Source organism: Coptis chinensis, chromosome 4 (genome assembly GCF_015680905.1).
Source record: "Coptis chinensis isolate HL-2020 chromosome 4, ASM1568090v1, whole genome shotgun sequence".
Classification (NCBI taxonomy): Eukaryota; Viridiplantae; Streptophyta; class Magnoliopsida; order Ranunculales; family Ranunculaceae; genus Coptis; species Coptis chinensis.
Window position 1 is genome coordinate 101,070,789 of NC_141459.1, and position 18,338 is coordinate 101,089,126.

At 38.7% G+C, this 18,338-nt stretch overlaps 1 pseudogene across 1 annotated transcript; it reads left to right on the plus strand.

Moving 5' to 3' along the window:
- Window positions 1-4: 4 nt before the first annotated feature.
- Window positions 5-16,000, plus strand: LOC147506297 (two pore calcium channel protein 1-like; annotated as a pseudogene). The gene is made up of 11 exons (XR_015193682.1): window positions 5-117; window positions 5,840-5,983; window positions 6,251-6,358; window positions 8,511-8,606; window positions 9,074-9,204; window positions 9,748-9,808; window positions 9,962-10,128; window positions 11,792-11,884; window positions 12,090-12,167; window positions 14,002-14,063; window positions 15,696-16,000. The product of XR_015193682.1 is annotated as a two pore calcium channel protein 1-like (transcript).
- Window positions 16,001-18,338: the final 2,338 nt, after the last annotated feature.

Below are 18,338 nucleotides of genomic sequence, written 5' to 3' on the forward strand. Positions count from 1 at the left end.
AATAATATAAATGAAAAACCTTTAATGGCTTTTGCCTCTCAACTTGGAGAGGGACGGAAATCTGATGCAATTGCTTATGGTAATCATTACCAAAAAGCTGCTGCACTTGTTGATCTGGTCAGTTTTTTTCTTTTATCATTTCTCTTCAATTTTCATTAACAAGCTAAGAATTGAGAAATCTTCTTCTTGTTGTGAATGGAATTGATTAAAATTACTCAAGAATTTTCTAGTTTATTTACATTGTACACATTTTTGTTCTTGAACTAGATTGAGAAGCAACATAGGTTAATTGTGAAAGAAATTGTTGAATTTTCATTTGTTGATCAATGTAATTATCGGTGTGCAGTATATATGCAAATGTTAATCACTGAATTTTTAAAACTATTATGTAAGCTTTCCGGTAGACGAGGTGAATTTGGATAAATTGCTGCCTAACTTCGTTATGCACTTTAAGTCTTACATGCTGAGTTTTTAGAACTTGTTTCAAGTCCATTACTATGTTATTTAAGATTTGCAGTTTCCTCCCCGAAAGAAGATGGATTTGACTAAGAAAACATTTGGTATTACTTAAGTAAATAGAATAAGTAACATTGCTTAAGCATTAAGGTAATGATATGAATTATGGATTTCAATTGGTAAAAATTAGGAGTTTGGGGTAATTGTAAGTGCCATCTGTAGTCCTACTTAGTGCAAAAATGGAAGATGTAACTTACATGTTAGGTTGTAAAGTAGTTCGCGATGTGTTTATATTGGTGATCTGTAATGAGTTTTGTAGAAAGAGAGACAGTAAAAGTTAGGTCTCAAAGGGAGACCCATCCTCTATTTATAATAATAGAGTTACAGTGTACATAGGTTGGGCCCAAGTATAGGCCCAATAGGACTAATATTACAATACTCCCCCTCAAGCTGGTGCGAAGATATCCAATAGACCCAAACACCAATGGAAGAAATAAGAAGATGTGAGGTCCCAATCGGGTTTGGTAAGAGTATCGACAATCTGCGCCTTTAGTCCTAACAAAGGATCGGAGAGACAATCCCAAAGACGAACTTTCTCCCCGAAAAATGCACATCAATCTCTATGTGCTTAGTCCGCTCATGTAGGGGAAATCGGTTAAATGGATGGCGACTTGATTGTCACAAATGAAGTCTGGATGATCCGTGATCAAAAACCAAGCTCTCCCAAAATAGATCGCAACCACATAATCTCACAAGTGCCCAAAGCTAGGGGCACGATACTCGGCTTTTCAGATGATCCGAGACAACAGATCGCTTACGGCTTTTCCATGAGATAAGGTGATTCCCACGAAAAAGCACATAAGCCGGTAGTGGAACGATCGTCCATAGAACCTCCATAATCGAAATCGATTGCAGCATTCTAAGGGACCCCGTGAACCGGCCGCATAGAAGAGACCTAAGCCGGGCAAGACTTTAGGTACTTGAAATATGCTTCCATTGCATCCATATGAGATTGACGTGGAGCATGCATGAACCCGACTAACTCTGCTTTCACAAAGATAGGCAATGTCCGGTCTAGTATTAACTAGATAAATAAGGCGTCCAACAAGGCAAAATATAAGTCGATGGATCCGACAATAATGGTCCATCGCCGCAACTAACCTACCATTAGGCACCATAGGAGTAGAAACCGGTCGACAACCCAAAGATCCCCTCAGACGGTCGGAAGATCTAGAACATACTTTCGTTGAGATAAAGAGATTCCCTTGGGACTACGTGCAATCTCAATGCCAAGAAAGTAACGTAGAGGACCCAAGTTTTTAACCTCAAAAGACTTCCCAAGGGATTCCTTGATTTGTACAATGCCTGATGCATCGTCTCTTGTAATAATAATGTCGTCCACATATACAAGCAGATAAGTTTAACCCCGTGAGTTCCGCCGAACAAACAATGTATGGTCCGAGTGGCACCGGTAAATCCATACCAGAAGACAACCTCACGAATCCATCGAACCAGGCTTGTGGTGACTGCTTAAGCCCATATAAGGACTTACGGAGTCGACAAACTTTCCTAGCATACTCCCCCTCACCACGAAAGCCTGGTGGGGGATCCATGTAAATCGTCTCAGCCAGATCTCCGTGAAGGAAGGCATTCTTCACATCCAACTGATAAAGAGGCCAATCATAAGAGGCAGCCAGGGAAATAAGAAGTCGAACAGATTTTAACTTGGCTACCGGAGCAAAGGTCGCACCAAAGTCACGTCCAGGTACCTATGTAAATCCCTTAGCAACCAAACGGGCCTTATATCGTTCAACTGTACCATCTGCCAAGTACTTCACTGTAAAAACCCATTTGCATCCAACAGGGCGAGTCTTGGGAGGTAAAGCAACCATTTCCCAAGTCCGATTACGCTTCGAGTGGTCATCATCTCACCGCAGATAATGGCTACCCAATGTGGATCTGACAGAGCCTCAGAAACTGATCGCGGTATCCGAATGGAGGAAACCGAAGTCAGATATGTTTGATAGGAAGCAGATACACCCCGATAAAGAGACAAACCTACTTGATAGGATGGTTAGTGGGAAAACGTGATTTGTCCGGGGATGCCCGGTCCCGGAAGGAAATCGAGGGGCTCAACAACGGAGAAATCAATAGGAGCAATCATAGGGGAGTCAACAGTAGGAGCAATCACAATAGGTAGATCACTAGAAGGTGAAGGAATGCTACCTGAGGCAGTGGGCAGAGCATGAGCATGAGTAGAAGTGCGACGAGTATACACCTGTAAAGGTTTAGTAGGAGGGACCACCAGAGGAGTATCAAAGACAGGAATAGGATAAACAAAAAGACGCCTCCTCTCCGGGAAGACAAAGGTTCCTGCACAGATGTATAAGGACCAAAATATGCACTATGCTCGACAAATGTAACATCCAAGGTATGATAGAGGCGACGACTAGGTGGATGATAACAACGATACCTCTTGGACATAGGGGAATATCCTAGAAAGACACACCGAATGGATTTATCATCCAATTTGGTTCGCGTAGGACTCTTATCATGAACATAGCAAACACGACCAAACACACCCGAATAATGGGAAACGTAAACACCGGGTATATCAACTCTTGAAGAGGGGGCCTTACCATTAAGAACTCTACTTGTGTGCGGTTTTTCAAGGTTTAAGCAAATGTAAGAATCGCGATAATGCCGTGGGGGATCGGGAACATGCATACCTTGCAACAAACACCGAACTACATCCATAAGACTCCGATTTTTTCGTTCAAAGAACACCATTTTGCTTTCGGTGTATAAGGACGGTCGATTCTTTGAAGGATACCCCGTTGGTTAAGACGGGCGACAAATTCGTTGAAACATACTCCTTCGCGATTATCGGACCAAGTCCGCGAACCACGATATTGAACCGAAGTTTTAATGAGTTGGAGAAACCGAAAGTGAAAACAGGGGAGAACTTCAGATTTCTTTGCGGGTAAATAGATCCAAGTACACCGAAAGTATGGTCATCTATAAAGGTCACGAAGTAGTACTATGGCCGAGAGGGTAGTCACAGGAGAAGGGCCCCAAACATCCGTATGAATCACATCAAACATACAAGGAGATCTAGAAATGCGAGGAATATAAGAATTACACGCATTATGTTTAGACAAAGAACAAGTATCACAATGAAAAGAGTATTTTTGCATGTTTTATTAATTCAGAAATAAAGTACATAGATACTTGAAGTTGACATGGCCCAACCGAGCATGCCAACTTTTCAAAGACTCGGCCAAAAACAAATAACGGCCCGACACGAGCAACACACTAGCATGCAAACTCGATCATTGGTGGAAAAGTCTTGCATCGGACAAGGGGGATCTCCAAAGTAGTATAGTCCCGCAAGATGCTCATAGCCCCGCCAAAAATCTGCCTCGTACTTTCGGGTTCAAGATAACAAGAATGGGGTAAGAAAACAATGTAATCGTTGATAATCTTTAGCAAAGACGACTAACGGATAACAAAGGCTAAGTGCTAAGTGAGGAACATGTAAAGGCCCGACTCTAAAGAGATAGCGGGGGATAATCAAATAGTACCACTACGGGTAATAGTGGTGTATGAGCCATCCGCAAGCGGACATGATGTGAAAAGGGTGTGCTATCGACAATAATCTAGACTCACCAAATCGTATGATCATTTGCCCCTAATCAAGGACCCAACCGGATGGAGGCGGAAACTAATATGGAACGCAGATGGGTGTACTGTGGCGGCATCATGGCGTAAGTACTAGATGTCCCCCACGTTAGAGACATAGCATGCATAAGTTCGATCAATCTGTCTTTGGGTAAAAGTCCCGAATCCTCGAAACTCCCCCAATGATAACTACCGAAATATCGCAATAGTCGCAATACGAGGCTTGTCGCCTCCTAAGCCCCTCGACCCCCTCTTGGGACGAAGCTCGACGATGCAATTGATAGCAACTATCAATAAGGTGGCCACGCCTTCGCAATGATCACAAAAGCGTCCACGAAGTGTTCCCTGATGGAACAATGGAACGAAAGCCAATGAAGACCCACGGGGTCGAAGTAAGAGCAACAAACGCCATCCGATCGGTAGGCGGTGCATTAGAAACCACCGGAGAAGAAGTAATCCGAACACGATGCTCATGTTTCTCAATAATGGCATACCACCAAGAGATGGAAGAGGTGCGATTGAGAACTTGAGTCGCGAATGGCTTCAAAATCGAGTATAGACCAATAAGGAACCGATGAACTCTCTGTTTCTCCTCACGCTCAAGAAGCGCCATAATAGTAGGTGTCATACCGAATATCGGATAGGGAAGTGTAAGTAGAAAGCTCCTCCCGGTGACTTCTTCAAGTACCCAAAGTAAGCTAAGACGAAAAAGAGCCCCTGTGTAAAACCCAACTCACTCACTCGAGCTCATAAATTCAACCTCATTGTTCGTAGTAGCATACATTTCGAGAGAGCAGCCCACAAACCATCAACAAATCTCATAAAAGGTAAACATCTCATGTACATCGACTCCATAGAGTTGAACAACCAACTTAGAATCATACAGGTTGGTCATGGACCAACTATTGTAGGTAAGTCTCAGATTAATTGGACAAATCATCTTGTTGGGAACAAGCCAATCCATCTTCCCTTTGGCCCCCAAAAATAAGCGAACGTAACGAGCCCAAGAGTGGAAATTCCGCCCATTAAGAAGAAGCGGTAGTAATTTTCTTCAAAAAGAGAGAAATTATTCAACAAGGAGACATCATCCGCACCTTTAGAGTCGTTATCCGTCATGATAAGGGATATAGTGCAAAGAATAGTACCTTGATGTGAGAAAAAAGTTATAATCGCCGAAACCCGCCGAAAAATGTGATAAACGCCGAAAACATACCGAAAAACTGTGATAAACGCCGAAAAACCTACCGAAAACAAGAGGAGGCAGCACCTGAAGTCAGTATTTCGGATGAAGTAGACTCGATGGCCGCAGTCAGCGCAATATCGTCCTGCCCGAGCCGGGGGAAGAAGGAAGGGGGTGGCGGCTAGGGTGGTGGCTAAGGGTGGTGACTAGGGTTTGATCTCCTCACTTCTCTCTTCCTGTTTTTTCTGATACCATGTAGAAAGAGAGATAGTAAAAGTTAGGTCTCAAAGGGAGACCCATCCTCTATTTATAATAACAGAGTTACAGTGTACATAGGTTGGGCCCAAGTATATCCCCAATAGGACTAATATTACAATAAGTTTAACTGTTTAAGTGTGTTTGCATCAATGTGTATCAGTTATAGTTTTCAACCACCAAGAAAATGTGATGCTAATATGATTTATTTTTGGTAATGCTGTGCTTGTTTATTTTTTTGTATTTGGTTGAAAACACATTTTGCAGGCTGAAGATGGCATTGGCTTACCTGAGCAAGTTCTTAATGATACTAGATTTGAACATGCAGCAAAGTTCTACTTCTTCTATATTCGATGTGATATACTGTGGTCCCTCAACCTTTTTGTTTTGATAGCACTAAATTTCTTTGAGGTTAGCTCCGGTCTCTTTGTTTTTTTCGTGTTGCCATTGGAGATGGTTTAGGGTCTTGTTGGAAAATGAGAGAAAAAACTTAATCATTTTATACTGTTTGTTCTCCAAATTATAAATAAATAAATAATAAAAAAAAAACTTGCTTTTGGTTCTGCATTGATCCCAGTCCTAATTTCCTTCAGTACTTCTCACTATATATTCAATTGATAAGCATTCAGCAATATGTTTAATACATTCTTCTGCTTTTGTCTTCAATTATCTTTGCAGAAACCTCTATGGTGTACAAGGTACACTGCACACTCTTGTAACGACAGAGATTATTTTTTTCTCGGGCAGTTGCCGTACTTAACCAAAGCACAGTCTCTTGTTTACGAGGTTAGAGTAATTGTAAATTGTCGTGAACTAACAACTTCTCATTATTTGCTAAGTTGTTATTACCATTAAGTTCTGGTAAAATGTGGTGTTTTTTTTTTTTTTTTTTTTTTTTTTTTTTTTTTTTTTTTTTTTTTTTCTATAAATAATTATTAGAGTTCTAAGATGAGATGCCCTTTTAGAACTGTGATAGTAAGAAACCCAAAATTATTCGACTGGGGATATTATATTGTCGTATCTAGCCATGTCTAGGTGTGTCGACATGGTTGCGACATATTTTTTTGGATATTGCCGTGTCCATGTAACCTAGGTTCTGAGTTGGATGCTCCAAGTCGAACAAGGTGGTATCACAGTAGACTATACTACTTTGGCCCAAATGGTCCATGTACTCCATGTCTCCCAAGTATGTTTGTCCACGTGTTAGGCTCAAGTAAAAGAGTGTGTTGAAATGTTTGATATAGTCCCATATGGACATTGAATGCCTTGCATAACAGGATACAAGCTCTTGGGCCTCTCCATTCACCGCCAATTAGTTTTCACTTTTCAGTTGGATGCTCCAAATTTTAAGAATGATAACGGATACAAGACAACTCCACGGAGTACTGTCTACCAGTAAATTAATAGACACTATGAACATAAAACAACATGTAGATGAAGATCAAAACAGTAATACTGAAATTCTAGGGTTTAGAAGCCCCAAAAGTTCCAATATGATGTGTTGTAATTGAAATTCATAAAAGCTTCTTAGGTATTAGATCCCTATAAAGCTTGAGCTGTGGCTTATCTTTGAAGGCTTTGTTCTCGAACCTAATGTGCATCCAACGTAGCATGTGCTCGTGAGCACGTCATGCGACCAAGTTGTGGTGTCATAGTACTTTTCTGGCATGAGTTCTGTTATTTGATGGATTATAGTACCATCTATTTGGAGTCGTTTGTGGTGCCTGGTGGCTTTCACATGTGGAGAACATTGATCATATACATTTACAGTTTGGGTCTTAGATGAAGATGCAAATTTGTACCGAGTTATCTATCTGTGATATTGTAATGGGGATTAACAATTGGCGTTAGCAACAATTGTATTAAATCCGCACTCTAATTGGAATAAATCAAGAACCCTAAAAATCTCTATTTTATTTAATCTCTTTCAATAACATAATAAAATAAACTCCCTAAACCTAATAACAATCCCGTTATTTATAAGTAAGGTTTTCTCAGCTAACCAATGAAAATTACTAATATGCCCTTATTAGCAAATAACAAAGTAAAGCAAAATAAATAAAATAAAGGGGACCTATTGCATGCACCGATTGACTTGACCAAGACTTGACTACTATGTTCACATCATATTGCTGTTGTGATTTAAACTTATCTAGTCATATCACATGTCTCCGAATTGTCAAATAATAAATCTAAACAAGTCCTATATACTGACAGAGGTAATTTGGGTGTTGTAGGAAATGCATTGTGTTTCGACACAATTTCTTGGGTCAAACACAATAGAATTAACAATAGTGGTAATACCAGAAATTGAACAGTAAACTTAAAATAATAAAGACAATGCATAAATAAATAAAGGAACACAAGGATTTTATCGTGGTTCGGAAAAGGCGCATACATCCACATTGATCTTTGTTAATGGTGTTGCTTGGAGATTACATGAGAGAGAAGAAGAGAATAAGAGTTGCCCTCTTGCCTCTTTTCCTGGAAGGTCTTATATAGATTACAATAGATAGTGATTGGATAGAACTTAAACTTATTGATTGATGATCTTCTAATGTGATTTGATATTTATCTCATTGTGGTGCATCGTACTTGGACAAATAGTCTTCTTGTTTGACGATGTTGCTGAGTAGGTATTGGGCCTATTATTGATGACGTTGGGGTCAGCCACGATAGTGGGGAGTCCGAACACATTGATGTATAGCTTTGCACTAGTTTATTATCATCTGTTTTCATACCAATCAAAGGAGGGAACTATATCTTCAACGAATTTTTCATAATTTAGGTACTTTGTGGGCACGTCTGATGGTGTTAATTGGAAGTTATCAACCTAATTGTCATAACTATAGCATGGGATTTGCTTTTATTGATCTCCAAAAATCTAGCTTTTGCATAGTTGTCACAGGTAAATTTACTTCTATTTTTTCTTTCACAGGGCATAACTCTCATCATTCTCATTATTCACACTTTGTTTCCAATTGCATATGAAGGATGGACTATCTATTGGAAAAGCCTATTGAATAAATTGAAGGTAGATCATCTCCATAATTCTTCTGGACATTTCAGTTCTCTATGATTTATCAACTGGCATCATGTGTTCTGTTCATTTTTTGACTCCACAATAACCAGCAGTGACCACCTTTAACATGAACCTATAAGATTGTATATTTATTCTACATAACAGGGTATATCATCTTACCAATTTCTTTCATAGCTTTGACCACTTGAACCCCATTAAACATTGCTGCCTTAGATGATGACCTTAGTCCTTACTCCTTAGCCATTTTTGAAGCCCGTGTTCTCAAACACCCTATTGTTCCCTTTCTTCCATATTCTTCATAACATAGCCTCTGGTTAATGCTCCCAATTCCAAGCAACACGAGAGTAAGAGCAGTGTTTGTCTTACACCTTCATGTATCTTTCACTATTAAGTTCGAAACTTTTGATTAACTATTTAGATTTTTGTCCTGTTTGGTGATGTTCTCCACCCTTTCTCAGGTCATTTTCTTGTTCATTCTGATTGCTGATATGTTGATCTATGCTCTCTATTTGTCCCCAGTTGCCATTAGTTCTCTTCCTTTGAGGATAGCTCCATATATTCACATTGTCTTTTTTGTTTTAAATATTAGGTATGTATAAAGTTTCTTACATTGCTGTTTACCTGTTTACCATTGAGATTTTATAATATTTTCTATTATTAATTCTGAATTATTTTCCTATCGTCGGTGTAATGATGGTTTATCAGAGTAGATTGTGATGATTACAAGTACAAGAGAAAACAACTAAAAAATATAAAATAATAACAACCACCCTCCAAGATCAGTGAGACCTCTCAATACGAAAGAGAGTCCTATATAGCAACATCATGGCAAAATGTCTTTATATATTTCTAGGACTGATTCCCCCCTTCCAATATGTATCAATTTACTCATAAACAAACAAATGATCATCTCAGGCAGCAAAAGCAACGTTGATAAGTTAATTACAAATTGAATGACCTAGTTAGCGCAGGCATAATTGATATGTTATACTTTGAATTTATATGAAGGTAGGCATTTTATCCTGATACTTAATCCATCTCCATTTTTTCTGGGGGATCAGAGTTTTGAGATTCATATCTTTCATCTTTTTATGGGCAAGGCACCTGACTTTTTCAGTTCTTTTTGCTACAGGGAATTACGAGCTTGCACCGTCACCTTATCTGGAATGATGGGCATGTACCTCAATGTCTTGGTAAAATACTCATTACCATTTGAATCTTTGTCAGGTTGCCATATTCTATTCTTCTTTGAGACTTTGACTTTCTTGTTTATAAAACACTCCCAAAAGCTCCTAAATGAGTTAGAACTTGTATATACTCTGATTGATTGTTGTCTTGTAATACAGGCTCTTGGGCTCTTGTTTACATTATTCTGTAGCTGGTTAGCGTATACTATTTTTGAAGATACTCAACAGGGGAAGATTCTATTTTATTCCTATGGCTCGACGTTGTATCAAATGTTTGTTTTATTTACCACATCCAACAACCCTGATGTGTGGATTCCTGCCTACAAGTAAGTTATCCTTTGCATATACTGCTTATATGTGTCGAGGGAAATTTCCTTTGTTCTCTTTTTATATCTAGGACGTGTTCTTACGAAAGCGCATTCTACATTGAAAAAAGAAAAACTATATACTTCTTGGCATGACCAATAATGTCGGAGTATTAAGATAAAAGATAGAGCTTTGTCTACCAACAACTAAGGGATAAGTCTTTGACGAATTCAATTCAATCCAATTGTCACTTAATTTTCATATTTGAAATGATGTAAAGGTCAGTAAATCAGCGACAGCTCTGCACTTGTTTTCAGAGTTCAATTTGTTGAATTTCTTTTCAACCACTTCTTCATTTTCCCTCTCTAGTAAGAAGGAAGCTCTCGTAGTTGATTACATTTGTGAAATGGGACTGAGATCACTTGGCTTTTTACGTCGACAAGCAGTCTTAATCATTGGTATTTAGTTTTGAATAAAATCTTTCAAGAATTTTGATTCGGCTTTGTTTCAGGGAGGAGGATTTGGTGCTTTGAGAACACCAAACTCTTCACCTTAAGTTTTATTACACTTGGCTGGCCAAAAACATTCTACGAGCAAATTGGGACTAATTTGCACCAGTTACCAATGAAGTACAAGATTTGTCTACCTTCTATTGTTATAGCGTGACATTCTTTAGTTGGAAGACACCTCTTGACAAGATCTAACTGTGATGAGAAAATTAAAATGCTAACAAGCGTGCATTGTCGAGAAGTGAAGAGGACAACCTCGCATTTGTTTCTCTCTTTCTTTATATTGAGTATTGAGTGACATTCGGATCAGATTTTTGGAGTCTTTCTCTCCTAATAGCAGTTGTAGAGACTTTCCTGGAGTGATTAAATGTCCGAGTAATTGTTCTATGTTGTTTTTGGAAGGATTAGTAGCATCCTCTGCTCTAATGATCATATTTGGAGCATCCTTTTTAGCTATCACCAAAACAACATTTTATTGATAATGTTGCACGACCAAGGATGTCATACTACAAGAAGATTATGAGCATGATCATACAAACAATATATTCTCCAACCCTGACAGAATATCCTCGTATCTCACTCTACTCAATCTGTTATCTGAAGATGCCCCTACCTACAATAAGATGTCACATTGCTGGATCAAAATTTGATTGGGGTTGGGGAGCCTAAATAACCCTTTTAGTTATTGGATAAGAGAAGAAGACAATCAGGAGAAGAAGAGAGAAAAAGAGTATACAGCCTTGATTAGTTTTAACCTTCTACATCCTAAAATATCCGGGTGAGGAAGAAGTCTTCTGGAAACGTCCCATAGAACTCTAACAGGTCACTTCAAACATTACGGTTCAAATAAAGAAGCAGAACTTTCAGAAAACTTTTCTTTAACCCATATTCTTCACCACGGCCACTATGCGATTCGAAGATTCTCACAACCATTTTTCATCCAGTTGCCTACTAGTCAAGCCTTGGGGAGGTTGTGCTGGAAGTTCTGGGGACAATTCCCACATTCACCAACGAAAAGGGGTCTCAAGGGGTTAGGGAATGAAATTTGAAAAAATAAATAAATAGATAGAATAAATTGCATGCCTTTGGTTTTCTAATGCAAGTTCAGTTTTTCTTTTCTTTTTGGTTTTCTTTGATACTGCTGGGTTCATATTCTTTCACTTTTTTTTTTCAGGGAGTCTCTCTGGAATTCCCTGTGTTGCTATTGGGGGTGTACTTCATCACCAATCTGATTCTTGCCGTTGTGTATGATAGCTTCAAAGATCAGGTAGATATTCCATTCTTCTTATGTACTCTTGCAGGCGCAAATAAGGGGCCCACTGCTACGTATGTTGTTGCTTCTATAAAATATTAAAATTGCCCATGAATTGTCTGTCAATCCAACTTCGTGCACTGTTTCATTTAATTAGTGTACCGGGGAAGAAAATATGCCTTGCACACTGAAGTGGACACATTTGTGTAACTTATTGCAGCTTGCTAAGCAAGTTGCTGAGATGGACTCCACGAGGAGAAGCATCATGGAAAAAGCTTTCAATCTTATTGATACTCATGTAAGTTTGTTTGACAGTACAGTTTTCTTCTTTTCTTGTCTGTATTCTGTAGTTGTCACAATTTTCAAGTTCGTGTTCTGAATGCCTATTCTTTCCCTTTGCTTCATAGGTAAAGTGACATTGTTTGATCTTTTCTTCCCACGAATACATGTTCATGCTTAATTTTTTCTGTTTTTTCCCTTATCTAATGAATGTTCCTAATGCTGGTTAAAATGTGGAGAATTCTAGACGTACCCAGTTTATGGATAAATTTGGAGATATGTAGATCTGCAACTGTTTATTCTTTGAAAAGATTGTCCATGTCTCTAGGGGAGTTTATCAAAAGTATTTGTTTTGGTAAATGGATGAGATCCTATGGGGTAGCCTTAGCATAACAAAAGCTGCATCCAATCCAAACATAGTTAAGTTTTCCACATCATAAGATGCAAGAACAAAAAGGAGCAATGAGATCAAGCGGCAGTGGGACCCACACTGCTGCTCCGTGTAATATAAATTTTCATCTGATCTTGAAAAATTTCTGAGAGTAGAGATTATTTCTTGAGCTGTTTGATTTGTGCAAAGAGATTACTTGAAGTGTTTTATTCTTCATGTAGGTTCAAATGCTTTATTCTTTTTTGGAAGGGCAGTTCAGTAAGCTTTGGGGTTTGATGTGGGGGAACCATGACGTTCATGACTCTATATGAACCTGTAACTTGTTTACAAACCTACAAGAATGGAATATTATGAAGCGTGGTGGTTGTTTCAGTAATGTGTGTGTGTGTATGTGTGTTGCGTTGTTGTTGTTGTTGCTGTTGTTTTAATAATCTTTGTGGAGGTTTTCCCGATTATCCCACGATCCCCTACTAGACCGTGTGATGCAGGACTAGAGGAACTTAGTAGTAGAAGGAGATGGTGATGATATGGGAGAATGGTTGAACCAATATTAATGGCTGCCTACGTATCCCCTAACTGTTAGAGGAATCAAACCCTATTACGCGTGGTTCATGAGGGTGAATCCCTTTACCTTTTATAGGGAAGGCTTTAGGAGTCTTAGGGTTAGGGTTTATTCCACCTCATGAGAGTTCCCTTCCCTCTTTGGACTCTCCTTTCCTATTATGAATCCACCTCATTAGGAAGTCTGTATCTGGAGTTCTGGACAACATCTTGTTCGGTGTGAGTTCCTTTCTTGGCTATTGTTATGGACCGATTTGGGATGATTGGGCCCAAATGTTCGGAAGAGCCCATGGGCTGAAGGGTCATCGCGGACTAGGGGTACAAGGGATAGGTGTGCGAAGTCAGAGAGGACACGTGGGTTCATTAAGACGGATGGATGGAAGGAAAGATCAAGGGAAGAGCGCATACTATGGAGGAACAAAGTATAAATAAGGGGGGAAACCCTAAAGAGAAGGGGAGAAAAAATAGAAAAGACTAGGGAAAAGAATCAGGTTATCCCTTCTCTAGATAGAAGGTTATCCCAAAGGGGCAACTCTTATGATATGCTCCAAGATTACTTCTTTACCATCATGTACCGCTCTCTTATATTTCCATCAGTTTAGGAACTGTCTATATCAGTTCCAAACGACTCGGAGAATATATTAACCTAGAGGCGGTTTATCACGCGACAGGCACATGCTACTAAAGTCATTTGATCAGCACGAGTTCACTTAATCCCAGATCTGATCTGGTAATCGTTCTGTTACGAGGGCCTGTAGGCTCATGGTATTTCACGCTCCACGTGTCTCTTGGACATAAGCGGGAAATCCCCCTTACAATCTTCTTACTCATTTAATTCATTCAAGCAACGTAGTCGCTACATATCTTGCTGTATTTGTGCTGATCTCACGTTTATGAACAGAAAAAAGGGTTTCTTGACAAAGATCAGTGCATTCGCTTGTTTGAAGAACTGAACAAGTACAGGTAATGCTCGTTTTTCTGCCACAAATATTCTTTGTACCAGTAGTACCTCAATCTTTTAATTTGCAAACTCTACTCTTTTATTGTTCCATGCAAGCCTGATAACAGAACATCAAAACAGTTATTTTTCAAGCAGGAAAAACCTATGTAGTTGCACACTTGCACATAATAGACGGAGACGTTCTTCATGTTACTTTTCTCAGTTTTTTGTTTTTTTCTATGCTAGCATACTATCAACCTAATGCAATCAAGTTTTGTGGTGGTGAGTGGTGACTAGAAGTTGGTACTGTTTCAAATCTCTTGCTGTTTATGGTACATAAGGTTTCACCCTTTTTGCACTGTAATTGCAAGTTTGCAACCAATGGTATCCAACTTGGGTGCTTAGTGAAAACACCATTTCCACCAAGTGTCCTCTAAGAGCATTTGCAATGCAGGTGAATATCAGGGGTTTGTGACTATAGTCACCAGCTTTTGGCCAAAATGGTTGTGCAATGCAGTGGTGAATAACTGGTGACTATTGTCCCCAGTTGATTTCAAGGTGAAACTCATCACCGAGATAGTGGCTGACTTGTTAACTTCGGACGGGATGTTGGATTCCATCTCGTGTTTTTTTTAAAAATGGGTTTTTTTTTTCGGACGGGATGTTGGATGCCGTCTCGTATGATTTTTCGACTTTTTTTCGGTTTTTTTTTAAATTTCAGATGGGATATTTCATTCTGTCCGGAACATTTTTTCGATTTTTACGTCTAGACGGAATCCAACATCTCGTCCAAGATATTTTTTCACCTTTGCATTGCACAATTTCACCTTGTTTTTCACCAAAACGGTGAAAATAGGGTGAATAAGTGCTGAGGTGACGGTGATAAGGGTAATTGTGTCAAACCTCTGAAAACTGATTTTTGAGACTAGAAGGTATCTTGAGACCAAATGGCAATGAGGGGAGCCCAAGAACTTATAAATTATTTAGCGAGGCTGTTAAAACTCCTATAGTGGGATTAATAATCTCAAAATTAAGAAAACTATTATTAATAACCTTTGTTACATGGACACGCTATATTTCTAAAATAATCCGTGTTGGATATGTATCGACGTGTCCATATCGGACACACACACGAACACATTGTGTGTGATATTTTTCAGTTTTTGATATTTCACTATGTCAAACACCGTGTCCGATACGGACACACGTGTCTGTGTTAATATAACTTAGTTAATAACGAAGAAAGGAGATAAAAGGGAAACACAATACTTCAATTTCAAAAAAGAGCTCTGCCCAATGTTGAGCACAAAATAAAACATTTTTTGAGCTTCCAATTTTCAAAAATGTTTTCCAATGGTTATTGTCCCTTGGTTAGTAGTGTTTCAGTTTGTCATTCTCACTGACATTTCCTAAACTTATTGCACATGTGGATTAATTTGGATGAATTTAATGATCTTTGGAATGCAATTGCCTGGAGATTTCAAAAGGACGCTTCAGTAAGTGAATCCTTTCAATATTTGTTTATACTTCAATAGTTTTATTAACTTTTCAATCAAGATATTTTAAGATATTTTTTCTGACATTTGCTAATGTATACTTCGTAAAAAACAAGAGGATTTGATTGGCATGTGGCATTTTCTTTTTCTGTTTTGCAGCCGTCATTGTTTGAGAAATGTCCATTTTATCACGCACCATTAACTGAAAAGTTGAAAGACTTTGTGCGGGGCCCCATGTTCGGATACATAATATCAGCCATACTCATGCTCAATCTGGTTACTGTTATAATTGAAACAACGGTATGATTTTATGCAAGCCTCTTTGTTCCGAGATTGATCTTTTAATCATATTGTTGTAAAAGGGTTCCAATTGTCTTTAAAGTTGTAAATCTGTGTATCTACCTTTATCACACAAGACAGCATCTGCGTAAATATATAAATAAGAAAAGATGTTACAGCTGTAACATGTGTACCAATTATGAGTGTAAAAAAAAACCATTGAATCATCATCCGGTAGGGTATCCGGTCTTCACCCTCCACCCAAACCGCACCGACTCGAAAATAGACCTCGCTCCGCTACCGTTTTTATGCGGTCGGATTATGGGTGTAAGTTTTATGTTCAAACCCGACCCGTTAAGCCGCTCGACCCGCACCGTATCAAAAGTTGTTGACCCGCACAATTTCAAGACTCTAACTTTAATATTTTTGTATTTTGTTTATATTTTTTTTTAACTTTTGTAGAAATTTGAGAGATATGAACACAAACTTATGAGTTCAACATCAATTTCAAATATTCAAGTTTAAACAATAGGTAAATATCAAAAGTTCAAATTTAACTTTCGAATTTTGGAGAAGATGAATCATTCATTCTTGTATTAATTTCGAATTCTTTTAGTTTATATTTTATTGTTTTGTACCATAGATCCACGCTTCCATCTTCATTTTATCATGCTATGAAAAATAATCAATTTACAAATGGTAAATCACGAGAAAGAAGTTTCAAATTTGCAGATATGGTTTTGGGTTCAAGTTCAATTTTTTTTATTTTTGTTTATTTTTTATTGATTGATTCCATTTTTTTTTTCTATGTTGTGAATTGGAAATATATTACTTGCAGAATTAGAAAGTTTTTTTTTTGTGAAATTGGGTTAAAATGATCATTTCCACCTGACCCAGATGACCCGCCCAAAATCCGCCCCGTAAGTTGACCCAGGCCGGGTGATGGTACTAAGACATGACACTTCAAACCACTCCGCCCTGTTAGGGACCATTGGATTTGTATCCCCTAGACCCGCTCTGCCCCGACCCGACCTATCACTATTTGACTCGTGGTTGACCCAGCCCGCCCCATATTACACCCCTAGTACCAATACAAATAAGGTAGCATATACAGATGCACAACACAAGATGTGTGGGTTATTGTACACTTCTTCAGAATTGTGTGGTCTCTGAGGAACAAGTTTTGACCAAAATAACTGAAGCCAATTGATAAACAACAATTTAATAGAATGAATATTAATGGGAAAACACTAATGCTACTCTACAAATCATTGTTTAAATCAATCACTTTACTATTGTAGAGGTTTGGTGTTTATTGGACAACGACTTGATGATTTGTGTGATAGGGAATGGCTGCACTCTTCTCGGGATAAGAGTTGCCTACATACTAAGTTTCTTGGGGGAAACTTGAATCAAGCTTTACGTAGTTCATCTCTCTATTTATAGATGTTTGAGCTGACTTTCTTTATTTGCTCCATGCCGTTATGAAGTGTAGATCCGCCTTGTGTGCTATCTTGATGATTCGTCATTATTCTGATGTTACAAAGTAAATGACTCCTTGATTGTTGCGCTGACTGAGCTCTAAGATTGCGCTAGATGATTTGCTTTCATATATGGCTATAACTGATGTTGGGACGACTGGTTTTGGGACGTTGGTACGTTCTGATGGATTGGTACGAGCTGATAGAGTACGACCTGGTTTGTGGACACGTGTACTATAGTGTAAAACTGGAGGGTATTTATACAGCCCTTTTTATTTTATACGTTTTGTGTACAACTGTGGTGGAAAAAAGGACGGGTAAAATAAAGTTTTACAACACGTGTCAGACAGCTGGTTATTTTAATCGGGTTTTGAAAAATGTGCGGGAACTGTTGGGCTAGATTTGTGGGCCCGAAATCACGGCAGTTTGTGGGCGAGTTATGATTGTTGTAGAGGTTTGGTGTTTACTGGACAACGACCTGATGATTTGTGTGATAGAGAATGGCTGCACTCTTCTCAAGATAAGAGTTGCCTACGTACCAAGTTTTTTGGGGTAAACTTGAATCAAGTCTTACGTAGTTCATTTCTCTCTACTTATAGATGTTTGAACTGACCTTCCTTATTTGCTCTAGGCCGTTATGAAGTGTAGATCCGCCTTGTGTGCTATCTTGATGATTCGCCATTACTCTGATGTTACAAAGTAAATGACTCCTTGATTGTTGCACTGACTGAGCTCCAGGATTGCGCTAGATGATTTGCTTCCATATATGGTCAGAATCGATCTTTGGGATAACTGGTTTGGGGCGTTGTGCGTTCGATGGATTGGTACGAGCTGATAGAGTACGACCTGGTGTGTGGACACGTGTACTGTAGTGTAGAACGGAGGGTACTTACAATTGTGTTTCGTTGGAAGATGAAACGATTTGTATTTTCTCAAGGTTTGGGAAGGTAAGAGTTTGTGAAAGGTTTTCGTCTGTTCATTCTTCAAGCAGAAGGAAAAAAATATCAGAGCGAAAGAAAGAAAGAAAGAAAAACTTTCCCTT